Source organism: Cupressus sempervirens, chromosome 10 (assembly GCF_028749045.1).
Source record: "Cupressus sempervirens isolate cs-2001-9-10 chromosome 10, ASM2874904v1, whole genome shotgun sequence".
Taxonomy (NCBI): Eukaryota; Viridiplantae; Streptophyta; class Pinopsida; order Cupressales; family Cupressaceae; genus Cupressus; species Cupressus sempervirens.
Window position 1 is genome coordinate 483,982,481 of NC_143127.1, and position 17,498 is coordinate 483,999,978.

The window sequence follows — 17,498 nt, forward strand, 5'->3', positions numbered from 1 at the left end:
GAAAGAGCCCAAGGAGATGTAGGGGGCGTGAGCCCAACGACGAGCGAGGTACCAAGGTGTCATGAGCCCAAGTTGATAAAATATTTCATATATTAACCAATTAAAATATATTATGATAGCTAAAGTAATATGATGTAATTATTTATTTTGAAACATAGTAAGATATTAATAATAATACCAAAAAGTTTATAAATATCAAATATATTAAAATATATTATGCATAGTACTTAACTACTAATAAAAATACAAAATAGCGACTAATAATTATACAAGAGAGGACAGGGCATGTACAAAGGGTCACACCGATCCAATCACCATCTTCCCTTATAAATAGATGTGGACCAATGGAGGGGAGGGACATGAACCACTTTGTAAGAAGACATTCAGAAAATTTGAAAAAGGACAAATCCATTAATGAACAGTCTCTAACGTGGTGGGAAAGGAGAATCCTGACTCATAAGAAATAAATGAACTGGAAGGTACACAATCATTCGATTGGGAAGAGCACAATAATTAAACTTTTATGGGAAGAGGAGTTCATGTGATAAGGCACAAGAGTCAAAGTCTGCACATAGTTATCGAGGAGGATAATAACAATAGTATTTGTGCACCAATCCACGTACCCTATAGCCATGTCATCGAGAATGGACTAGTCACGATAGGGTAAGAAGAGATCGGCCATAGAAAATGAGCCAGACAAAATGAGCCAAACAACAAGACCAAGGCCCACGCCATCAACAAGCAAGTAAAAATTATAAAGGTAAATCTAAATATTGAAAGGTCATGGTATTTTTAGTTTATTTGATTTGTGCAAGTACCTTAATATAAGGATAATCATACTTATTATGAAATAATAGTATTTTAAATTTAGTTTATATGATTTATATGAGGATTCTTAAGGACTCCAATTAGGATCTATAGTAGAGATAAATGGATATAATACTAATTAGGATCTATAGTAGAAATAAATGGAAATAATAATAAATGTATAACATTTCAACTGTAGCATTGATTTATATTTATAGTATGAATCTATTCAAAGGAAATATAGGAGATTGTTAAAGAAATCTTGTAGATCCTTAGGATGATCTTCAAAGATGATGGCTAACTAATCAAGGGTTGTTCTGAGGAACACAGTGGGTCTTCACAAAGGATTATGAGGCCTAACTTGGAAGGTAGTTTCAAGGAGGAATGTTGAATAATCGAGGGTTGTTCCTCATAACATAAGGGATCCTCCCAAAGGATTAGGAAGCTTGATCGAAGGAATCCTTAAGGAGGTGTAGTAATAATGACATTCCTAGATATAAATCATTAGAATTGAATTTAATAATAAATGTTGCTAATAATTTCTGTAGGTAAAGTTGTCCTAAGGAGTGGGGCATTACGCAAGGAGGTACCAAGAATGAGTAATAACAACCCATCCTCGAACAAAGTCCTCCCGAGGGTTACTCCATGTCATAATAATATACTGTCTATAGATGTCGATTTTGACATGCTCATTCAGCTCTTGTTGTAAAGGAAGGATGTAAGCGAGGGCCTCCAATGAGTACTAGAAAGGGGTAAGATGATCCATATCAATCCCCATAAATCTCAAGAACGCGAAGGCTTTGGTGTACCAACAACAGGCCCTACTAGTAAAATTAGTACTTGCGATCACGTTAGAAGAGCAATATGCCAGATAGGAGTGTTTGTGGTGACCTTTGGTGGAGTCAACAAAGCCCCAAAGCCTATGAAGGAACCAAACTAGATCAAAGATATCCCTAAGCCTGAAATGAAGTGCCCTAAAATCGGCCAAAATGATATTGTGGGGAGTGGATTAATGGCACCTAATGATGCGCCAAAGGAGTAATATCTGAAGCCCAATCCAACTTTAGGAGTGAGGGTCCCCGCACCACAAAGTTATAAAGCACAATCAATTTGACTGAGGAGTCCAAGAGGGACATCTTAGATGTAGTATAGAAGACTCTCCAACATAGCAAGGGAACCAAGCCCCTTATTAGCACATGGTTGTGTGGCAAGTTTCATACAAAAATGGGGACCAAAGAACTTGACCCCAAAATAAGTGTTAGACAAAGTAATCTTGATCTCCTCAACCTAGAAAAAGAAGTAGAAATGCAAGGTCTTCCAGCAATTGAAGATCATTACTCAGGTCTTGCCTAGGTTCACAACCAAATTGCACAAGTCACAAAAGGTAGCTGTACTGAGAGGAACTCGTTGGAGAATCTTCAGAGAGAAGGCCATAAGAACCACATCATCGACAAAAAGTAAAATGGAGATCATGACCCGAGAGCGAGAAATCTCAAAGGATGACCTCAAGCTTGTCGATGCAAATGAGACAAAGGGTAGCCCTACTTCATCCCAATGGTGCTCTGTATAGGATCTGAGAAACCCTAAGCAGTCCTGAATCTGGCCACCACACTCATATAATCTCATGATTGTTGTCAAGAGAATTTTTGGTATCCCAATATCTCTAAGTCTCTGGAAGAGAGCTGCTCGGGATGGAATCAAATGCCTTGCGAAAATCCACAAAGTAGTAGTAGACTTTTGATGAACAGTGCCAAGTCTCCTCAATAATAGTCCATAAGGTCAAAATGTGGTCCATGGCTTGAAAATTTGTCCGAAGGCCAGCTTGTCTAGCACTGGTCAAGCACCATAGATAAAAGATTGTTCAACACAGTGGCATAACGCTTAGCAAAAGTGTGCCCAATTATGATGGTCCTATAGTTGTCGAGGTCTAAAACTGGCTTGGTCTTATGAATCAGATAGATAATATGCTGTGACCAAGAGTCAAGGATGCCAGTGCAAACCACCTTGTTAAAGAGCATTGTGAGGAAGGAGCTCAAAGTTGTGATACCAAGTTTGAAGAGTTTTTCTTGGAGCCCTTTCTCATTCACTGTCGCGTTGTTCATGAATTTGACTGCCTTACAGATGTTGGAGAAGGTGAAGAGATGGCACTAGAGCAAGGAATTGAGGTGGGGGGGAGGCTAGTCGGGGATATCATGGAGAGTGGAGGTGTGTGAGGCTAGGGAATTGTGGTCAAAGATGGAAAGAGGGGAGGTTGGCAGGGGAATGAAGTGTTCTAGAAGAGCTTGGAGGACTACAGAAGGGAGGTACTAAGGGATCTACACCACATCATGAAGAACAAGCGCTTCCTATGGACAAGGGAGGATGGTTGGAGAAGGCCGAGCGAACTGAACGGTGGAAAGACTTACACTCCTCATCGAACCATCAATTCATAGGACAAGTATTCCTGCATTTGGCGCTATCGAAAACAAAGGTGGTGCAGTGGGGAATAGAGAGGAGGGTGGACTCCTAGATTGTGGGCACAAGTAGGTCAAACAATTTGGAGGCAGTCCTGGGCATGATGAGGGGATCTTGAGGAAGAAGCCACCTAAGGTGGAGGACAAAGAGGTTGTGCTTGCCATTGACAAAGAAAAAGGAAGTGCAGGCGAGGCTCGTCTCAAGGGGTGGGAGGCAACCGAGAGGTGGGGAGGGGGTGGGAGACACTGAGGGTAAGGCTGAGGAGGGTGTAGTTAGCCAGGGGAAAGAGGGAGACTAGGAAGCACCTAATGAAGAGAATAAAGGAAGCACAAGAGAGAGCATAGTCCACCATACTCACATCGTTGCAATGAGGCCAATAGGTGAAAACATCAGACCCAGGAAAATGGAGAGCCCATTTAGGATCACCAAGTGCTAGGAGTCGCATAGTTGGAGCAAATGGCAACCATAGCTAGTAAGCTTCCTAAGGAACACTAAAGGTCTTTGGTCCGTGCATTAAAGTCTCCTAGAAAGATGATGTCTCCAATGTCCGAAAACCTAGTAATGTACTCATGTAGGTCCTCGTAAGGATCATTGATCTCCATATTGTGTACAACATAGGACGAGGAAGTTGGCGGAAAATAGCACACCGCAATGAAGATGTCTTTGTAATGTGATGTCATCCAAACAATATGGATCCACATGAATTTGGCTGAATTATTAGAATAAACCCTGAAAGTCATGCTAAAGAGACAGTCTCTGACCAAACAAGCAACCCCACTAACCCCTTGATACCACTAAAATAGCTGACCTCATCTCTAAAAGAAAACAACCACTAGGAGCCAAAGATGGTAGGGATAGGATGGATGAGGCTCTCATTGGTCTTTGCAACTAAGAGAACATTTGGAGAACCAAGAGCTTCCTAAAAGAGATCCGACAAGGACCATAAGGTACCATTGTTGTTCCAACAATTGACATGCAGAGACCTATGCTCCATGGAGTTTTCGGGACGGGGACGTTTTAGGGGACGGGAACGTGTTTCCGGTATGGGTACGGGTCGAAGCCAAAATTTAGAGGACGAGACCTCAGGGGACGGCTATAAAATATAGGGGATTTTAAATTTTTTATATATGGAGAATTAGACTTCTTTAGAGATATATTTCTGATATGCATACCATAACAATGATAAATCATAACATTGATAAACCATTCACCATAGAATACATGGAAATTGAAAACTATTAAGATTAGAATCAAAATGAGAATATGATATGATGATATATCCGAATATCACATACAATTAGCAAAAATGCCCAAAGGCTCCAAGTATCAATCTATCATCATCATGCATGAAATGAAAATCAAAATGACATAATGAAAGTAAATACTAGAAGTGTAAATGAGTTGTCCAACTCCATAATAATTAAAAGCAATAATGTATCTGAGTATCTGAAAAGCATAAAGCCAAATATATGGTTGTCCTCTAGGAATCTAAATCTCTATCTAAATCAAGATCATCATCAATCTCATCCTCTAAATCATTGGCAGGGGTAGGTAGAGGGTCCTCATCCAATGGAACACCAAGCAGCCTTGGGGGTGTGTTATCCTCATCAATCTGCAATGCATCCTCAGGATTAACATCCCAATGTAGTGCTGGAGTCTGTCGATACTCAAGACTCTGTCGCTCCTGTAGTTGCAATACACTATGAACAGCCACAAGCTTCTCCGATCGTCTAGAGGTAAGGTTGTTCCTCTTGACTGATTGAATGAAGTTATATGTAGACCAATTCCTCTCTGCAGCAGAGGAACTCGCAACTTGTGAGAGAAGACGGGTGGCAAGGACTTTCAGCTCAGGTGCATCTCTACAATGCCATGTCCACCATCCAATCGGGTCCTTTTGAGCTAATGTAGCTATATCAGTCCTCGCCTCTGGTCTACTAAATGTTGGACCACAAAGATTGGCAAAGTCAAGCCATTGCCCTCGAATTTTTGCAGCATCCTCTGCACTATACATTTTTGAAAGGGCCTTGAAGAAGCCCTCCTTCACCTATATTGAACAAACAAAAATTAAGAAGTGAGAACTTAGAGTTTATAAACTTAACAAATAAAATAATTTTTAAAAAAATGTATTATAAAATCAGAAATCTTTAATAAATTAAACTCACCTCCTCATCATTAAATGGAGGCACTCTCCCAGGCCTTGGTGCATACCATTTTGGATTGACTGCATAGGCTGCCATATGAAGTGGCGTGTTCATAGTGTTCCTCCTTTTCATTACAATGGGCTTAAGATGCTCCTCATAGAACTCCAAAGTAGGTTCCTTATCTTTAACAGCTTGCTTGATTTGCCCAAGCATGCTATTAAAGGTCTCATAAATCTCTCCAAGGCTAGGAGAGTCAGTATCAACATATCTAATGACCTGCACAATAGGGTCAATGAAGGAGCAAATGTATCTGCAAATGAAAGAAAATTGCAAGTGAGAAACATAATATGTTAAAAAAATCAGCAAGTGCTTAAATCAGAATTTTTTTTTTATTAAATCAGCAATAATAACAATTATGATGTCCACCAATTCTTAAGTTTCTTACCTCATTGTGGTCCACCAATTTTCATCCAGGATTCTTCGTTTGACAAGTCTTCCCTCTAGGGTGCTTGATTCATGCCATCTATTCCACTCTGCATTGACCACCATGGATTGTAAGGCCTCTTGGACCTCAAGCATCCTCTCCAACAAAATGAAGTAGCTAGCATATTGAGTCTCCACAGGCTCGAGGAATTCTTTTTTGGAAAATGTCCTAAATAATGCAAGAGATGTGTGATGATTGCAAATAAACATTTGCACGTCTCTAGCCTCAAACACCATAGTCTTTATCCAATCAATTTTCCCAAAGTCCTTCAAGGTGTTATTCAATGCATGTACACAACATGGGGTCCAAAAAATGTGTCTGTAGGTGCTCTCTACTATCAATCTAGCTGATTTACACACCCGGGCTAAATTAGTGACTACTTGCACAACATTTGAAGCCCCTACCTCTTCTATAGCATCTTTCAAAATCTGAAATTGGAAGGATGCATCCTTCTTTTTTCCCGAACAATCAATGGCTCTAAGAAAATAGGCCCCTGCTGTACTAGTGACAATAAGATTGATGAGTGGCCGATGTTTGATATCGGTCCAACCATCCATGATAATAGAACATCCATCACTCATCCATGTTTGTCTCATATCCTCCATCAAAATGTTTACTTTTGAGTACTCTTTGTCAAGGATAGTGGTGCGTAATTTAGTCTCTCCTGGTGGTACAAATGAGGGACCAACAACATAAATATCTTTGCACATTTGTTTATAGAATGAGGAACGAGAAACATGGTATGGTATGCCATGAGCAACAAGAAATCTGCCAATGGACTCTTCAGCTCTCTCTTTTGCTTCTATGTTAAATAAATCAGCCACATTGGTATCTCTCTTAGTCTTGGCCTTTCCCTTCCCTTTACTAACAGTGCTAGTGGGAGTCAATGAGGGTGTGGGTGTGCTACTCGTAGGACCCCCCCCGGATTTCAATAACTCCCCCTCCACATACAACCCGTTGGCCTCAAGTTTTTCTTCCTCCGTAATTTTGTTGCAACCTTTCACCCCTTGCCCACCTATCCATAAAAGATGGCAATACACTCTTGTGTAGCTCCCAAAATAATGCTTCTTACATATATGACACTCCCATTCCCTACTACCCCTCGAATTTTTCTTCTTATTCTTGTCTACTTTTGTGGCAAATTGTAGAGAGGTTTCTTAGGATTGAATGGGCCTTTGGCATATTGTTTTAGGGCTTTGGAAGGGCACTCAAATAGATTAGGCATTGCATCTTCCATAGGGACATCTACATTAGGCTCATCAATGACTGCCCTAGGTCTTTTTCTTGGTCTTTGTAATTGTGACACTTGAGTTTCTTGCATGGCAACTTCCATGCTATCACTACTTCCCTCACTCTCACTGCTGCTCATGTTTTTGCCTTTGGATTTTACAATGATTTATAGTATACTGCTGCAAGTTATAGAAAAATAAAATATTTCAATGTTCCATTAACATGCCCTCTCTATGTCATTGAAAAAAATGAAAAATGACAACAAACAACAATGAAGTTTGAATCGAACAAAAAGAAAATAAAAAACATACCTAGAATGAAGTAGAAATGAAGGCAAAACCTCCTCTTCCACCTCCAAAACACACTCCTCTTTTGTTGTTGTTGAATGTTTTCCTCTTCCTCTTCCCAACTTGCAAACAACTCCAAATGAGCAATGAACTCCAACTTTAACTATTGAAGAAGACACATTAGGGTTAACATCCATGTGGGCCCTGGGCAGAATAGAAAAGACTCAATTTTTTTTCAAAAAACCTTTTTTTTTTAACTTTTTAACTCACCTGCAGCCGGCTGGAAAATAGGGGACGGTGTGGGCAAAAAGGGTACGGGCGAGGGACGGGAAAGCCGTCCCTGGTACGGAAATCCGTACCCAAGTTTCCTATGAAACTTGTTTTAGCGTTTCGGGGACCGTCCCCTTTTCCCTCAGAAAGGGACGTCGCAGGGTACGACCAAAATCCGTACCCGCATCCCCGTTTCGTACCCGGTACGGGTACTAGGGTACAGAGGCAGGGGACACGTCCCCATGGAGCATAGGTAGAGACCCATTTGAGGCTCTTTCATGCTCAACTAATGTCGTGACTTTCATTTGGCCTTGGTCTCTAACCCCAATTCCCATCCAAAAGGAGGAGAATCCCGAATAAGAATTCCAAGGTTCTTGACGACAACCCACTTCCTGTTTTGTCTAAGTTCCACAAAAAGTCCCCAAGAATGTTTCAACTTTGTCTCCTATGATTTCATGAGATCCTCATCAAGATAAATCTTAGTGGGATGAGGGAAAAACTTCCTCCTTATCCTAGAACTCGAAGATGGACAACCAAAGAAAGGAACCAGAGTTTTATGTTTATAGTGTCTAGTTGATCGCTGAGGAAAGAGTGAGTTATTGAGATAGGATCAACAAAAGAGTGGGGAAGGCCCCAAACTCTCTGATTGTTCTCATTATCCCACCTAGCCCGCTCATCCATCAGCCTAGCTTGAACTAGCTTTTCCACACTAGAGGGGTGTAGAGCCAGTGGTGCTGCAAATGGAGGCCCAAGACTTGAGTTGCTGCTTTGTTTCCGTCACCAGAGAATTTTGCTTATTATTGAGGTTCAATTTGTTTTTCTTTGATAAAATGGATTTCCTGGACCTGTTCTTTATTGGTGTTCACTTGCTTTTTAAGGTCTGTTGTTTTGAAAGTTAGTGTCATGAAGAAATCCTTTAACCACTGGGTGTTAGTCAATGTGTTGTTTCTGATCTGCTAATGTCGTAGATAGGGAGTGCATGGCATCCCGTTGACTTAGATTCTCTGCTCTACTCTATCCATGTGGTCAATAAGCCTTTGGTATGTGATGTGGGAAGCAGTTTCCATCAGACCCAGGGCTTCAGGTCAATCTTGTTGCAGAGTGTGAGCGTGACAGAAAAGAGTGAGCACAACGACCAATACAAACACTAAAGGTGTGTCTAGGACAGTAAGTGAGACAGGGAGAAGCTAAGAGCAGAACGATGGTCACAGTTCCCAACAAAGGAAGGAACCCGATAGAGAATGAAGCCTGACCAAGAAGAGTTTGGACCAACAGAGAAACCTGGAGCCAGGAACCTGAGGGGGATTGCAGGCAATGCTTGAAGCAGGGGAAAACACACTGGAAGTCACCCATTCACATGCGATGATAACTGCAGGAGGAAGCCTGACAAACAAGAGCATGGGAGAGTCAACCCTCAGACTGCAGACCACCGAAGGCTCGAGACAGGTCAGTGAAGCAAGGTCGAAGCAGGAGACAAGAAGCTGGGATGACACTGGAGAAAGCAAAGCTGTGAAGTAGGTTTAACAGAAGAAGGTTGCCAGGCCAATGTAGGAGGAAGGCAAGCAACACGTAGGAGGTGACAGACGAAGGACAAGCAAGCAAGCACTGAGAGCCTACTGTGCAGAGAACCCATGAAGCAAAACAAAAATAACAGGAACAAGTTGTGAAAACACACAATGAAGCAGAGAAGATGTGATGGGAAGCCCACCAATACAGTCATGATGCACAGGAACAACTACGAGCACCATGGATGGAGTTTATCCATGCAGGAGCAAAGCACAGGGAGGTCAACGCGCAGGTTGCAAAATGGGGAGCAACAGGAGCACCGTAGAAGACAAGTTTAATTATATTGAAAGAAATAGGAAATTTTCCAAGGCATAGACAGTCTTAAAAGGATTGCTTCAGGAGCATATATAAGAAGGATAGTTTTTTCTGAGGAATCTGTATTTAAGAGTGAGAATATTTCCTTTATGCATTTCTCTATGTTTTTTCTTTACAAAACACTTAAATATACATTATTATGAGTGGCTCACTTGAGAGATAAACACTAACATACATTATTTTGAGTGGCTCCCTTGAGATTTTCCACCTTCTGAAAGGTTCAGATTTGATATGCAACTCAGAAGTAAAGCTTTCTTTTCTCTGCAAATTGCAAAATAATCTGATGCCATATCTTAACTTCTGAGCTGCAACAGGTTGTATGCAACCCTTTCTGCATACTATAATCTGCCAGGGCATCATACAGTCTGCTGCAACTCAGAAGTTAACCTCTGTTTTTGGACTTTAGTTGACAATGAAACCTTTCTTTGCAATGTTTCTGTTGCTGGGGATGGATGTCAGTCCCCAGGATGATAGGGGGACATCTTGGACATCCCCAGCTGTACCAGGGATGGTCAAAAGTTTCCAGTACCTTTGTTGACTGTCCACAAGTTTTAGAAACCATTTCCGATTTTCTTGTTTGTCCAAGGATGACTTGGAAACATTTTTTGCTGTTCTCAAGTCCCTGAAACCATTTCCATTTCCGGTACCTATGGATGGTTGCTGGAAACGCTTTTGTGGGTAATGTAGCTTTCGAGATCTCTGAATTCATATAAGTACAATCCCTGACTCAATAGGATTCTCAAATATTTTTCCAGCAAATGGAAATGCTTAGAGGACTAATATAATCCCTCAAAACTGTAACTTGAGAATTCTTAAATATTTTTCCAGGGAATGGAAATGTGTAGAAGGTAGATATAATTCTTCAATTTTATAATTAGATAAAGTATGTAATAGCTTACTGCTTAAGGGTATTCACAATCTTTATTAGGGACATACAACACTTACGTCCTGTTGCAATTTTTTTCCTTTAGAGAGGTAAAGGCCCGAACTACATTGAATGTAAGCAAATATGGTTGGCATTCATATATTTACACAAATTTGCATGGTAGATGATAACATTGTCATTTCATCAACTGCAAATGCATATGCACATGCAAACTTCTATATACCAAGATATAATCATCCTGGCCCTGACAAATAGCCAACTGCTAAAATGCTAAGTATTTGATCGGTGTATTGCCAATTCCATTCCTTTTCTCTTATTTTGAGCCTCATCTATAGGTCAACTATAATATACTTGCATAATGTTTTAGTTTTGATTTCCTGGTACACTCGCTTTGTCCAGCGATTGGTAGATTCTATTCTTTGGCCTTCATTCTGTCATAATATACACCAAAAATGATTTTGATCCCAAAATGTTAGTTTTATTTTTGTAACATTTGTTTGAATCCGGTTAGAAGCTTCTTGCCACTTCCAGTTCCTGACAATGTTTTAATATTAGATCCCTTGTGGGTTCTGTATTTGTAGTTTTATTTGCAGCGTAGAGATGCCAGATGAACATCATGTTAGTCTCTTTATTATGGGATGTACGTACTACCTTAATTATTAAATCACTTGTTTGATTCTAAATATTCTTTTAATCTTTTGATTATAGTTTTCCTTTGTATGATTTCTTATAGTTTATTCCTAATGCTGACACAAACATAATACTACAGAATGGTGATATATCAAGCATATGCTAAGTTGCTTACAGTGCAAAAACCATTGCTGTGTAATCTGTTGACTAATTCTTCATGTATTATATATCACATTTGACTTATTTACCAGGCTTACAATCAGTTTTTTTGTACATTTCCCAGGTATTTGAAGCTTACCACAATAGAATTCTCTCAAAAAGACTACCTCATCCAGTCCAGGATACAAAGATACACATGCAGACAGTTTGATCAGGAAATTTTGAGGTAAATACGTGCTTGGGCTGTTTTTGACCCTCTGCTTCAGGACTATTAATCATTTGCCTGGAACAAAATAATTCAGGTTGGTGCAAGCAATTATTTAGGTGCCATCAAAGTCTTTTATCTTTAAATGCAAATATAGAGTTTTTATGAAATAATTGATGTTGCTTTGGACACGCTGCTTACTCTTTGAGGGATCTGGGAAGTAATCCTGCTGTGCTTTCCTTGTTCTGACCAAATATATTAATTTTTTCTTTCTACAGTATTCTTGAGATTCCAGTACATCATGCATTAGTGATGTAGAGAAAAATGATGCATACAATATGAAATGCTCCCTTATTGACCTGTCTGTTTTAAATATTACTGCCAGAGTAAATTCAGTTACCTTGTGCTCAGTTAGGGTATAGCAGACCAATATTCACAGATAAATCCATTTACAGCCACAAACAGGTTTGGAGCAAACTGGTGTAAAGATACAAATGCTATTTCAAATACTTGAAAGTTTGATTGCAGTCAGCAGATGTGAAGATCTAACTAGTTTCTTGAGGTGGGTGTCAAATTCATTATGCACCAGTATTTGAAATACATTCAGATTAAGATTCTACACAATTAATGATAGAGTGAACTCACAATTTGATCTGCTGTGCCTCCTGGGGGGTGTTAAAGACATGAAATGATGGAATTTTCCATTGGTAGATTTGATTATGTTTCCCAGATCAGGGTGCAGGTCTCTAGAGTTTCCTCCAATGCTCAGATTCAGAATTAGTGAACCCATTTCATTTTTGAAATAGTTTGAAATTCCTTCCTTGACCTTCTAAAATATTCTTTGGCGACTTTCCTGGTGCTGATGGGATGTGGATGGTTTATTGACAGTCCCTCCTTGGTGCCCTTACTAGATCTTGCCCTGGAAATTTTTCCCAGCGACTAGGTTATCATATGGCCTACTAGTGATATATTTATGCAACCCTGGTGGATGAAAAGTCAGTGACCTGTTTAATTCTTGTGCCTTTGTGATATCTTCTCTCGGCGCCCTCAAGAGGGGCGTGAACTTAGAGTTTGGGAGCTAGAAGACTCCCACGCCTGTTCATAACCTTGTGATTAGCAATGTTTAATACCTGGAAAACTATGTTCTGCCAAGTTTTCGGCTATTTTTTTCGGTGGGTGTGGGTGGTGGCGGGCTGGGGGGGGGGAGGAGATGCATTTCGCAGATAGAATTTTTTGAGGCCATTTTTGGGAATGCCAGAGCAGATGGATATATGGAAAACTTGTTTTTAAAAAAACCGGAAATTTCAAATATATATATTGTAAATTTGACAACAATGAGAATGTATTCATCATATTGCCATATACATCATAGAATCCTTAATGCAAAACAATAGAGTTCACATGGAAGTCTAACAAATTGATATTATTTAATTTCTTGCATAATTCGTTGTCAACAAACAATATGATATTGTTGTATCCTTTGTGGTATTAGTAGCTCTGCACAATACGTTGAACATATCCATTCTATAATTGCATTTGGAGGAGAAATCTTCTATCCAAGTTATAGCTGCTAGGAAAGAAAGCAAGTGGGTTGTTATTGAGATTGTAGAGCCATTATGTTTAACTCTTCTCACCCTATGGTACATTCTAGATCGTCAACATGATAGAGTCCTCAGGATTTAATACGTGGTGATGGCAACTAAATTGTTGAAATCATAATAGTACTACATGGTATTGTTTTAGTTCCTTTTAAGGATGTTTTTATTTTTTGACATCTTATCTTCTTCTCTAAGATCCATGAGCTTCCTAATGGGTTATTCCTTGCCATAGGTTACTTGTGGGTTTTGGCCTTTAGTTGCAAGATTCATAGATCAGGTGTTGTTTGCTATTTAGGAGTTGCTACCTCGTTTGTGACAATTTCAAGGCTAGAGTATCATCGATAGCTTATGATGTCCACTCCAAATATTTGTGGCTCCAAGGTCACAAAAGGCCTCCTCTTGTTTGAGGTGTCTTCATTGTTGTGTGCTACTTTGCGTTCCTTCATCTCCATCTGTCATTAACAATGATGGAGACTTGTATAGTTATGTCCAATATTTCATAGTTGGTGATATCATTCTTTTGGGAAATTTTAATGCTATATTGATACCTACCATACACCATTTATGATCTTGCAAAAGATAACTTATGTCTATATAAGATTTTAAGGTAGACCTACAGGAATTTGGATTATGTAGAGTTTACATTGACAATTATTGTTTTTATGGATTATAGGCATTAGTTCTAGTTAGAAGAATCTCATAACCTCCACATTCTTAACGGACTCCCTTACTTCTCCAACTTTGGTAGGTTTTCTTTTCTTTCCTCATGGTGGTGGTGTGAGTATTGTGGACCATTTTTTCACCAAGTCCCTCATCCCTCATATTTTTAGTTTCCTTATTCCCCTTTTACCCTCACTTGTTGACCATGTTGCCTTGACATTCAACCCTCACGCTGATTACCACCCATTTCACCTAGCCTCTCCTACCACATCCCCCAACACTCCAAAACACCACAATCCACTTTGATAATTATTGCACCCTTGATTATTTTGATTTCTCTTTCTCTTCTTTTGCTTGAGTTCTACTTCCTCCTTCCCATCATCAATTTCATGCACGAGTTCTTATATGAAGCCCTTTGTGACACGATTCTTTATTCTTGTCCCTAGACGATATGTTACTTTAGATTATCTCACTTACATAGATCTTTCCCTATGAACTAGTGGTTTCATGATGAGTATAGATCTCTACATCAATATTCAGTTGGTCCTAACTTATGACCCTCATGTTGTGAGGTTTTCACACCATTTCACGATGACAAATGGAGACCCCCTCTTTTGCTAATAAGTTTATGTGGTAGGGTGATTTTGGCAACAATCTAGGATTTAGAAAGCCTTCTTAGAACATCAAACATGGAAGTTGAGCAAAAATGACAAGGTTTGGCCAAGTATGAATATTTTTAAAATTTGGCCAAGTCTAGAAGTGAGAAATTAAAGTACAATTACAATTGTGAGCCGAGGATGTGTAAATTTGCCGAAGTTCGAGTGAGAGGAAGCATCTCTTCATGTCAAATTGAGTGATAGGAAGCATCTCTTCATCTCAAGTTGGGGGTAGAGGAAGCGTCTCTTCATCTCAAGTTGGATAAAGGAAGTAAGAGATAATGCAAAAGGAAGGAATTAAGTCTTATTGGATGAAGGAAGCACCTTCATTTCAATGAATTAACCTAAGGGGATATCGATTTTATAATTGAGATGGAAACTAATTCCAAATTAAGATAAGACCCAATTTAACTTGATTTTGCAAAACGAAGACCAGTTTTATGATTAGATTAAATTTACCTTGATTTTGCAAAAATGAAAATGAATTTTAGATTGTGATGAGATTAAATTTTCCTCAATTTTGCAAAATGAAAATGGGTTTTAAATAGAGATGAGATAAAATTTACCTCGATTTTGCAAATGAAAATTAAAATAGGTTTTAAATTAAGATGAGATTAAATTTACCTCAATTTTGCAAAATATGGATTGATTTAAATATGAATTAATTAATTCATCCATTGTGACATTAAATTTATCCAAGTGGACTCTATTTTAACAAACAGTCAATTGAAATTAATGGAAAATAAATTATAATTGACAATAAATTAGATATATTTCAATGAACTTGAAGTTGTAAAGAGCCATGCATTGAATGAGTTATTCCAAGGTCAGCGATTTTGCAAAAATATCAATCAATTTCAGCTAAAGGGGGCCAATTTGAAATGATTTATTCAAGGAGTCATCAAATTAAATATCTGCATCAATTTTAAACAAGGAAAATAACAATTTTTTTAATGATGCTGATTATTATTGGTTGTAAATCAATTTGAAGATGAGAGACGAAATTCCAATTTGCATTACCCAATTAAAAAATTTCATTGGAAAGTAAAAAAATAGCAAGTTTATGATTATTTTCTAAGTTTCACTAACTTGACATTTTGAAATTATTCTTTCAAATTTCAGAATTATTTACAAGTGCTGGTTGCCTTGCAGGTTAAGGAATGATGGGATGACAAACATATCCTCAACTAATGACAACGTGCCAAATATCCTAGTGGAAGAGATTCACTATATTGTGTCTAGATTCATTGAATCTGTCAAGATAGAAAAGGGATAAAAAAGAATATTCTCAAAGATGGCTAGGTGTAAATACAAGTTACATTGGTAGCGTCTTCTACAAGCTTCTACATAACCTCTCTTCTCATTGGCCTACGAAATATTGTTATTTTTTCACTGCACATTTGATGGTGCATCTTATCAGTTATGCCTGTTCTAGTTTCTCATTGGTCTTTGAAGATAATGTAATTTTCTAATTCGCCCACATGGTGGTGCTTAATTGTAATTGGGTGGGAATATAATATTTGTAGCTATGGTTATGGAAACCCTAATTAATGTTTACGTGATTTAATCTTGGCCCTTGATTTCAAATTAATCTTGTAATTTCTTTTTGTTGAAGCCCCTATATAAGGGCTTGCTCACATTATTTGTTAGAGAATTATTGTTAAAGTACTACCAAGATTGTTCTTTATACTTTGTTGGTCTTCATGGTGGATCTATATATATAATCATTTTGGAGTATTGCATGGTTCTTTGCATCTCTCACTTAGACTATGATTTCATTTTGTGATAAGTAGAAGTAGAAATAGCAGGTTTTAATGAAAGATATTGTTAAATGGTGAAGCTGGTACCTATTGTGTGGTTTTCACACCATCTCCCTATTGCAAATGGGGACCCCCTCTTTTCGTTTTAGCAAGTAGGAGTCTTTGTCTTAGGTGGTTTTGGTTGGCAACATTTTTTTCAAGTCTAGAAGTCCAAGGGTAAAGCTTGAGCATTTTTGCCTCATCCGGAAGCAATTTTTGTCTCAAGTTTGTGCGGGCACTTTGGTACCACTTAGAGAGATTTTTGTAGCCTAAGTCTAAGTGGAGAGTGGAATTTTTGTTCAGGAAAGAAGGTTTTGCATGTTTGACGAAGTTTGTGAGAGAACTAGGCCTTGGGGAAATTTCAGAACTTTAGAATTTTCCCTCCTGGGGAAATTTCGCAACTTAGTAATTTTCCCTCTTGGGGAATTTTGCAACTTTGGAATTTCCCTCGTGGAAATTTCGCAGCTTCGGAATTTTCCCTCTTGGGGAAATTTTGCAACTTCGCAATTTTTCTTCTTGGAGAAATTTTGTAACTTTAGCTTCAGAACTTTCTCATCTTCAGAATTTTCCCCACCTCCTCTTTTGGGCAAAATGAAATGCAAACACTTTAGTAAAATTCTCAAGCTTGCATTTGGGGGAAAATCACCCCTTGTACGGATTTTTCAAACATCTAGAAAATATTCAAGCCTAGATCATCCAAAGTGGTGGAAATTCATGGTATGCTTGGATTTTGACCTCGAACACATTTTTTTCTGAAAATGCCAAAATAAGGAGGGAAGTTCATGTTGAGTCTAGATTTAGATCAAAATATGAAGGGAAATTCATGTATAGTGTAATAACCCTGACCTAGCTATAACTATGATGAATGCTAATTTTAATCAATAATGAAGGCTTTGCCATTTCATCAAACACTCCACAAGCTAACTTGATATCAATGCTAACCTAACTCTATCATTAGATTAAGAGACAATAATTGAACTTGCAGGGCAAACTTGAAGAGTGGATATTATATTGCCAATTAATGCACTAACATATATATTAAAAGCCTTTTGAAACCCTAGATTCAAACTCGTAATATATATTTAAAATATGCATTATACTGCTGCAACATTACTGAGACAATCACATACAACAATGAAATATTTTCTGATTGGGAATTTCAATCCCAACCCACATCTTATTAAGCTAAAGAATAATTACAAATAATCAAAGATTAACCTGTATATACCAGCGACCAACTAATTTGCCGAATGGCGACTTGAATGAGATCTTGCATGCACCACAGACCTGCAGCAGTCAATTTCCAACGCCAGCAATAAGTCTAGGCAGTCCCAGCTCCAAATGCCTCTGT

The 17,498-nt window shown here is 38.5% G+C and overlaps 1 protein-coding gene across 2 annotated transcripts in view; it reads left to right on the forward strand.

Moving 5' to 3' along the window:
* Nucleotides 1-16,019, forward strand: part of EMB2739 (embryo defective 2739) — a 66,881-nt gene extending 50,862 nt beyond the window's left edge. Inside the window, exons 2-3 of one of the 2 annotated variants that reach the window (XM_089803115.1) lie at nucleotides 11,354-11,531; nucleotides 15,501-16,019. The gene's annotated coding sequence lies outside the window, so the exon portion shown is untranslated. The remainder of the gene's footprint in view (nucleotides 1-11,353; nucleotides 11,532-15,500) is intronic. The other variant, XM_089803114.1, reaches the window with a different exon arrangement.
* Nucleotides 16,020-17,498: the final 1,479 nt, after the last annotated feature.